This window comes from Carassius gibelio, chromosome B11, assembly GCF_023724105.1.
Source record: "Carassius gibelio isolate Cgi1373 ecotype wild population from Czech Republic chromosome B11, carGib1.2-hapl.c, whole genome shotgun sequence".
Lineage (NCBI taxonomy): Eukaryota > Metazoa > Chordata > Actinopteri > Cypriniformes > Cyprinidae > Carassius > Carassius gibelio.
The window spans coordinates 22,711,046-22,720,864 of record NC_068406.1 but is presented as its reverse complement, the minus strand read 5'-3'; the positions used below and the strand labels follow the sequence as shown (position 1 = coordinate 22,720,864).

General features: G+C 33.4%; 1 long non-coding RNA gene across 1 annotated transcript in view; it reads left to right on the top strand.

Annotated features, from left to right (window-relative positions):
• The window catches only part of LOC127967758 (uncharacterized), a 32,606-nt gene that overhangs the window by 21,439 nt on the left and 1,348 nt on the right, over positions 1-9,819 (top strand). The window lies entirely within an intron of this gene.

The window sequence follows — 9,819 nt, the reverse complement described above, 5'->3', positions numbered from 1 at the left end:
GCAAATGCTTTTATCCAAAGGAACTTACAAATGAGGAAATTCCTCTTAAAAAAAGTGTAGCCTATATCCTCCTTAACTTATCAGGAAATGTTTAAATTCTGTTGAAGCCATATCATTGATCTGGAACATGCGAGAATGTCCTTTTGTGTTGTGTTTTTCTCGTGAATTTCCCATGAATATACCAGACTTCCTATAACTGCGGCTATAAGTAAATAACTAGAAGATGAATAAGTGCAGTAAATTGTAAAACTATGTGTGCTATGGTGAAAATAATAAATAAATACAAATTCTGTAGAAACCATTTTAACTCAGAAATTATTAAATTCATAAACAATTACAAAGAAACAGTAACACATTGAATTAAACATGAAATTCTGAAGCAGAAAAATTATTGTTTTCATAGGTCAAATTATTTTAAAGTGCACAAACCACTGTGTTTATGATTAAAACAATACATTAATTTAACAAATACCAGTGTGAAAATTAATCAGCATTACATCCTGTTGTATTACAGGTAAATGAACAGGAAGTGACAAAGTCTGTACATTCAAGTTATTCAAGTTATGTTCTTTTCCAAGTTATCTTATGTTAAAAAAAGTGAATACAAAAATAGCCCATGATAAAAGTCTAAGGTTCAAAATCAAATTAAAACTTTTTTTAGGACTTAATTTTTTTTTTCATATTTTTTATGTTACTTTATTTTATTTTTTACTATGTTTCATATTTAGAATGAAACATAGTAAATCACTTCTAAATCACTAATAAGCAGATAAGAATTAATTTTTTTATTTTTTTATTAAATTAGTGAAACAAATCTTAATTGAATTAATGACTGGAATCTGCACACTTTTTCACACTTTCTGTGAAAAAAACCTGAGGAATTATCAAAATTTGTATTTAAATATGAATAAATATGTTGCATACCATGAGAAAAGTAGTTTTATTGGTAGATGAAAGGTAGTGCAAATATAAAAAAAATCTATATAAATTATGCAAGAATTGAATCTGCCAGTGCTGTAAGATCAATTATCTGTTGAATTGAAAATATTTTTTCCTCTCCCACAGTTAGGTATTTGGTCTTGTTTTAAGATTAAACTCACCTCATTTTAATAAAATTTTCAGAAAGCGAGACTTAATATTGCATCTCAAGTAAATGTATCCTGAGTTAAGAATGTTTGTAATGGAAAACAAGATAAAATACGGAGCAAGAAAATCTTTTTTGCAGTGTATGAAATAATTGAATAAACAAACACACATAAGGCTGTAGGATGTTTACAGTTAAATAAGGGACGTTGCAATTCTATGCATATTCACTAAGCTTTCTGAAGCCGCACATTTTCTGCTGGACGACAAGAAAACCTCGTAATATCAGGGCGAACTTTGACACAGGGACAGTCAAATCCCTAAAATGCTTAAGTGTTATGCTGTCAGACACTATAAACAAGGTAAAGCCGGATTAAATCACCAATCTCTTCTAGACGAGTCTTGATTCAACATGTTTAGGTCATTATTTATTGGATACAATCTATACAGAAAGCCATGGTTGTTTAGAACAGTTCCCATAGAAACTAGTTTAGCCCCATGACTGATCTTTGAGGTGTGCCGTTAAAGCATTTTGGTCGACACAGGCCATTGTGAAACGTGTTCATTCATAAATTCTTATAAAGCCATGGGATGATTGTGGTACTGGGAGTGCTGTGTGTGCAGGAACATCACAGACCTGTTCATGGATATCAGAGCCCAAGCCATAACATGAATCACACACAGTAGGATAAACAGATGTTTCCCTCTTCAGCTAGTTTTATCTACAAACAGTTTCCGAATGAAACGAATAGTTGTCCCTGAAATGAAAATACTGTAGTTATTTACTCACTCGCATGTCAACTGGATATTCTTTGACCTGGGTGTCAATCTCCATTAACGTACTCCATTTGACAATATTCCGGTTAGGATTATGTCGAGGAGCAGACGGAAATTTACACGTGTCGAGACGTGTTGCATCAGTTTTGACATCAGTGACGGTCACGAATCATTGACGTCAAACCCGAATATGAGATTTTCAGCAAATAACCATTTAAATTTAACTACACGCCTCAAGGAGAACTTGGAATGAGGGATAAGAGGGATATGGATTAAATGGGTACAATAAATCTCGCTTCGCATGTGAGCTTCTGTGTGGTCTACTCAAGACGTCAGTGTTTGGCACGTTATTATATTAACGGCTATCCCATGCTAACTGAATCCAAAAAGCAACTTCCTCCTATGATGTATATTTAAAGGGACAGTTCACTCAAAAATGAAAATTCAGTCATCATTGACTCACTCTCATGTTGTTCCGAATCTTTATGGGTTTCTTTCTTCTGCTGAAGATATTTCGAAGAATGTTGGTAATCCGGAATGCACATTCTTCAGAACCATGTCTTTTGTGTTCAGCTGGAAAGACAAGATACTCATATAGTTTGGGAACAATTTGAGGGTGAGTAAATGATGACAGAATGTTAATTATTATTCCTTTCTTTGACTATTCATTTAATATGAATATATTTACAACCAATACATAAATCACATAATATAATATTGCTTGACACATTAGCATTAAGTACTTTGCACTTTTAGAATCTTAATCTTATATTTTAAATGTCAACCTTGTAACGCTTAAAAGCATATTTAGGATTTATGTATGGAATGCGTATAAAATTCCCATCCATTTTGTTAACACATTTTTAACATAAACAAATAAACGTGATGCGTAGGTAAAAGAAACACACAAGATTATGACAGTATAATAATAATAGATGGAATGTCTTTTAAATACACAATAACCAGCTTTATACATCCATCATCAGTGCATGCTTAAATATTTCCGTCTCATATATTTAATTTAATATTCCTTGTTCAATTCAATTCAATTCAAGTTTATTTGTATAGCGCTTTTTACAAAATAAATCGTTACAAAGCAACTTTACAGAAAATTATGTTTCTACAATATTTAGTAGTAGCTAGTAGTTTGTGCACATTTGACAGGATTTTAGAAAAAATAATAATAATAATACAAGACGTAGTCAGCTAGACGATGAACTATCAATATTATTAAGTTATTATATGATTCAGTCACACATTTAGCAATAATTGTTAGTTCTGTTTGTTGATTCAAGGTTAGCATCATCTGGGGTCCTCTGAGGGTCAGCATCATCTCTTCTCAGGTGTTCTGGATCCAGACTGGAGCTTGTTTAAATCCTAGTTACAAAACATAGAAACAAAATACAGACATCATTAGCATAGCTGCTGATCCAACAAAGTAAAATTAGTTTAACCCAAGCTAATGAATAAAAATGCAACTTTGAACAGATGCAACTACACTCACAATTAAAAAGATACATTATTCGAATGCTTGGTGAAAGAGATGTGTTTTTAATCTAGATTTAAACAGAGAGAGTGTGTCTGAACCCCGAACATTATCAGGAAGGCTATTCCAGAGTTTGGGAGCCAAATGTGAGAAAGCTCTACCTCCTTTAGTGGACTTTGCTATCCTAGGAACGACCAAAAGTCCAGCGTTTTGTGACCTTAGGGTGCGTGATGGATTGTAACGTGGTAGAAGGCTAGTTAGGTACGCTGGAGCTAAACCATTTAGGGCCTTATAGGTAAGTAATGATAATTTGTAACTGATACGGAACTTAATAGGTAGCCAGTGCAGAGACTGTAAAATTGGGGTAATATGATCATATTTTCTTGACCTGGTAAGGACTCTAGCTGCTGCATTTTGGACGACCTGTAGCTTGTTTATTGAAGAAGCAGGACAACCACCTAGAAGTGCATTACAATAGTCCAGTCTAGAGGTCATGAATGCATGAACTAGCTTTTCTGCATCAGAAACAGATAACATGTTTCGTAGCTTGGCAATGTTTCTAAGATGGAAGAATGCAGTTTTTGTAACATTGGAAATATGATTTTCAAAAGACAAATTGCTGTCTAATATAACACCCAGATTTCTGACTGTAGAGGAAGTAACAGTACATCCGTCTAGTTGCAGATTGTAATCTACAAGATTCTGTGTAGTGTTTTTTGGTCCAATAATTAATATCTCTGTCTTATCCGAATTTAATTGGAGAAAATTGTGTGTCATCCAATCTTTTACATTTTTAACACACTCTGTTAGCTTAGATAATTGGGAAGTTTCATCTGGTCTCGTTGAGATATATAGCTGAGTATCATCAGCATAACAGTGGAAGCTAATTCCGTATTTTCTAATAATATTACCAAGGGGCAACATATATATTGAAAATAGAAGGGGACCTAGGACGGATCCTTGTGGCACTCCATATTTTACTGATGATAAATGAGATGACTCCCCATTTAAGTAAACAAAATGGTAGCGATCGGACAGGTAGGATCTAAACCATCTTAGAGCCTGCCCTTGAATACCTGTATAGTTTTGTAATCGATCTATGAGTATGTCATGATCTATGGTGTCGAACGCAGCACTAAGATCAAGTAAGACTAGAAATGAGATGCAGCCTTGGTCTGACGCAAGGAGCAGGTCATTTGTAATTTTAACAAGTGCAGTTTCTGTGCTATGGTGGGGCCTAAAACCTGACTGAAATTCTTCATACATATCATTTTTATGCAGGAAGGTGCTCAATTGAGCAGACACAACTTTCTCTAAAATTTTAGACATAAATGGAAGATTTGAAATAGGCCTATAATTTGCCAGTACACTAGGATCTAGTTTTGGTTTCTTAATAAGAGGCTTGATAACCGCCAGCTTGAATGGTTTTGGGACGTGTCCTAAAGTTAACGACGAGTTTATGATATTGAGAAGTGTTTCTTCTGCTACAGGTAACAGCTCTTTCAGTAATTTAGTGGGTACAGGATCTAATAAACATGTTGTTGGTTTAGATACAGTGATAAGTTTATTTAGCTCTTCCTGTCCTATGGTTGTAAAGCGCTGCAGTTTATCTTTGGGTGCGATGGATGAAACTGAAGTGTTAGACGCTGTAGAATCTACATTCGCTATTGTATTTCTAATGTTATCTATTTTATCAGTGAAGAAATTCATAAAGTCATTACTATTTAACGTTGGTGGAATATTTGAATCAGGTGGCATCTGGTAATTTGTTAACTTAGCCACTGTGCTAAATAAAAACCTAGGATTGTTTTGGTTATTTTCAATGAGTTTGTGTATATGCTCTGCCCTAGCAGTTTTTAGAGCCTGTCTATAGCTGGACATACTGTTTTTCCATGCAATTCTAAAAACTTCTAAGTTAGTTTTTCTCCATTTGCGTTCAAGACTACGAGTTAATTTCTTGAGAGAGTGAGTATTACTGTTATACCATGGTACAGTACGTTTTTCTCTAACTTTTTTCAATTTGATTGGGGCAACAGCTTCTAATGTATTAGAGAAAATAGTGCCCATGTTGTCAGTAATTTCGTCTAATTCGTGTGTATCTTGTTCCTGCTATTCCCTAGTGAAAAAAAGATATACTAAAGAGTATTTAAAATGCATGCTAAGTATAATACAAATACATTTACATTTGTACTTTGTATTGTTACTGCAATTATACTTTTAGTATGCTAAACTGGTATACTTGAAGTCTGCTAAACTGGGACAACTAATTTTGTACTTAATGCACTTTAATTGTTCAGTATAAATGAAATAGATGCAATGGTCAATAATAAAGTGTGATTATTGCGAGTGAAACAACTGACCTGTTTCTTATAGTCATTTAAAATATGCATCACATTCTGTTTATTATTTTATGTTAAAACCTTTTAAATGGAATTTTATATGCAATTCAAATACTTATAAATACCTTTGAAAACATACCCTAAAATACTTGTATTTATTTAGTTTGAGATGCCACACTGTTTAAACATACAGTGCTTTTTCCTGATAGTTTAACATTTAACAAACTTCACAAGGCACTTGCAGAATGAGCCTACAGTCTTCTTTGAGTCTATGACACTAAATAGCTCAAATTGTGTTTGGGTTTCTAGGAAACAAACCTTTGTTCCATTTTTTTTTTCATTTTTTTTTTAAAGCAAAAGCTGTTAAAGAGCTGCTGTATCTGGAGGCCTGAGCAGAACTGAAAAATGTAGCATTCCTACACTCTTAATCAGCGCCGTCAGTTTATCATCTGTTATTAAGATGAAGAGACGGACCTCCCTCTCTCTAATGGGAGGTCAGATTGAGCGCTGGCCAGAGGACAGGGAGCAGGTGAGGCTATGAAGAGGGTTAGGATAAACACGAGAGCGACCTCACAGCTGTGCAGGACTCTTAACATCTGCGGTCAGAGAAACTGTACACTGAGTCACAGCCGTGAGTGCGAATGGCCTGCTAATGATATAAGCGTTACCATTAGACTTTGAAAACGTCTGGGAGATGTGTATACAGGAGACAGAAAGCCACTGGACCTGTAATGCAGCCTTCAATCCAGTGTTAACTGGAAACTCAGCAACAAAAGATGCAGAATCATTCCAGCAGCGTGCCAAGAAAATGTCCATTTACTTATATTTAAAGGGAAAGTTCACCCGCAAATTGTGCCATTGTGCCAAATTGTGCCATTATTTACTCAATCTTGGGTTGGTCCTGTATGAGTTTCTTTCTTCTGTTGAACACAATAGAAGTTATTTTAAAGAATGTTAAAACCAAACAGTTGTTGGACTTCCATGGTATTGTTTTTCTTCTTCTATGGAATATGGAAGTCAATGGTATCAGCCACTGTTTGGTTACCGATGATCTTCAACATATCTTCTTTTGTGTTCAACAGGAGAAAGAAACTGATAACTTGAGAGTGAGTAAATGTGTTTTTTTTTGAGTGAAATATCTCTGTAAGGCGTCTCTTTCCTTAAATATAGTGAGAGAATTCTATATAACAAGGGAAAGAGAGCATGTCATACAATTTCCAGTTAATTAGACCTCATATTCATTTAATTACTTACATTTACTTACATTCTGGTTATAGTGTCTTTTGTTAGTGGGAGGCTATTTTACTGCCTATTTAAATGTCTCCATAAATATTCATTTGAGCTCAGTGGTCACATTGTTCGTAGTTTAGTTAAAACAAACATCATCGTAATATAAAATACATGATTAAATATTATCTCTGGTGCATTTCTGGACATCATATCATGACGACAAATAAAGCATGTGTTGTAAGAATAAAAGAAAGAACATTCAAGCTAAAAGGAATAACTACATACAAGAGATATATGAAGTCATAGTTTCATATATCATTTTAAAACAAGAAAACCACATTGAATGATATAATGTTGCGAGTATCAGAAACACAACACAAAGTCACAATTACAAAAATCATTTGTGCAGTTTCAAAACATAAACATTTTGATTTATCAAATTATAATTACGAGACCGATTTGAGATCATGAGATATGAATTTACATTTGTCCTTTTGTTTTTTTACTCTGAGGTTACACTTTATTTTGATAGTCCACCTTATATATTCTCCTAACTAGAAATAAATAAGGAGCTGTAACGTAGCTTGAAATGGAGCAGACGAGGATGATAGTGTAGTGAACCCAGTGTACAGTGCTGAGAAGACAAAACGTCCAGAAACAAAACATAAACATTAGCATGAATGATGAGACTACACTAATCCATATATGGAACATTAAAGACTGAATCTTTGTGAACGATGCATGAATCAAGCCATAAACTCCTCTTAAGTTGAGTTAAAACAATAGTATTTTGTTGTTTAAAAATGAATACAGGCTTCTGTAAGACTGAACATTTATTTACATTTTGGCATTTATGATTATATATTTCATATATTTCAAAAATTAATTTTATTGAGCTTTAGTGTTTACAGTATATATTTAACAAATGGATGGAATACTGTTTCAGTCTTTTTACTTCAAAATATCATGTTTAATTCATTGTTGCTTGCCATTTCTTTACAATTGTTTTGCAAAGCAATTTCTAAGTGAAAACTGTTTCAAAGTAAATCTTAAACCACTTTTACTTTCCAGTCTATTTTTTTTCCATGTCGTACACAAACCTATCCAAAAGAAATAAGTGGAACGAGACATACCACTTATCATACAAAACCATGAGAACTTTCTCAGAATATGCTGATTATATCTAAAGATGTTCTCTAGCTATTCTTCTTCAGCAGACTTGAGGCGTCTTCAGAGATAAAGTCGGATTTATAGCGATATTGTGTTGCACAGAGGTTCAAACAGTCTGTGTTAGTCCTATTGTGAACAGCATGAAGCAGATGTTTTTGGTATCATGGAATGGCTTTGTCACATGAGGATATGATGACAGATTTATAATTATCTTAAGGCAAGCCGTTTCTATTAAGGCATCTCTTCAGACCGAATGAATCTTTAAACCCATTTTTGGACACCAATGTAGCGATGATAAAGAATCTTTCAAATCAACATCTGTTCTGCTTTAGGAGCATTTTGTAGCATATTCCCGCTCCCGTTAATTGACAAATATTCCGAGATTTATACTTTGTTTCTCAGTTCATGCTCATGTTTACATACACAGAAAAGATCCTCTTGGCATTTTCAAAGTAAGCACAAGTTCACGCTGCCGAGCAGCCAAAAGAGAATCCAATTATATTCGACTGTCCTAGAAAACCACCCTACAGACTGAAGATCTGAATATCGCTCCCATAAATGAATTTGCAGAAAGGTTAACAGACAGCGATATGAGGAGTTCACTTTCACGACTCAATATCTACAATTTTTTCAATATCTACAAGAATGCTTTACAAAGCCATAATATCACCCATGGGGACTTATGCCTCATCGTTTTCTGCAGACGTTGCATCCCAGATGTTTGTATGCGCAGATATGTGTGTTCAGAAGGGTGGGGATTGCGAGTGGTCAAATTTGAGAAGTTTGGTGTGAGTGTATTGGATTCTCTCTACTCAGCACTCAGTAAATTATTCAGCTGTGGGACTGGCTTGGTTTAGATTTTTATTAGCTAAAGACCAACACCATATATTTCTCACTTGGAGTTTATCTCCCACTAAACAAACTCATCTTTTACACTGAGATGTGGATGATTTTGGCTCTTTGGATAAGCAGTGCAATTAAAAGCAAAAATAAATCAATGGTAGTGCAACACTAGAACCCAAAACTAAGTAAAACAGGAGAACGCAGGCTGATAAATCCACAAACGCCGAAAGTATGCTAATGTTTACTACAGTTTAACCACTCGCTGCACGAATGGCTGAAATACCGTCAAACAGAATCACTGGATTTATAACTAAGCTTGTATTAAAATGATCATTAATTTAGCTTTTTTTTTTTTTTTTGTGCTTTCTTATCTTATCTTACTCACCTATTGAGTCAATAAAAACACCATTATTAAATCCTAAAAGTAAACATAAGCAAATATGGGTCAATGGCAAAGCATTTTTCACAATTAAGAAAATAAATAAATTCATATTAACACTTATTTTTTTTTTCAGTTTTACTTTCTACAAACTGTATCAAGTTATGTGATAAAAATATCTGTCAAAGAGGCAAAATAAAGTATATTTTTTCTTTAAATTTAAGTTATTTAAAAAAAATACTTAATGTCTTAAGTCAGTTTGCATCTCAAGTAAATGTATCTTGATTTAAGAATGCAACGGATGAAAAACAAAACCAATAAGGAAGAAAACAAATATTAAAATACGTTTAAAAATATATATTTAAATTAAATTCTTAAATGATACGAACAAATTTTAATAAAATAAGTTTCAAAATATATATTTATATACATTTACATAAACATTTTTAGAACATATTTTTGCAAAACAAAAAATGTAAACAATTTTTTTTAAATGTATATAAAATATAATT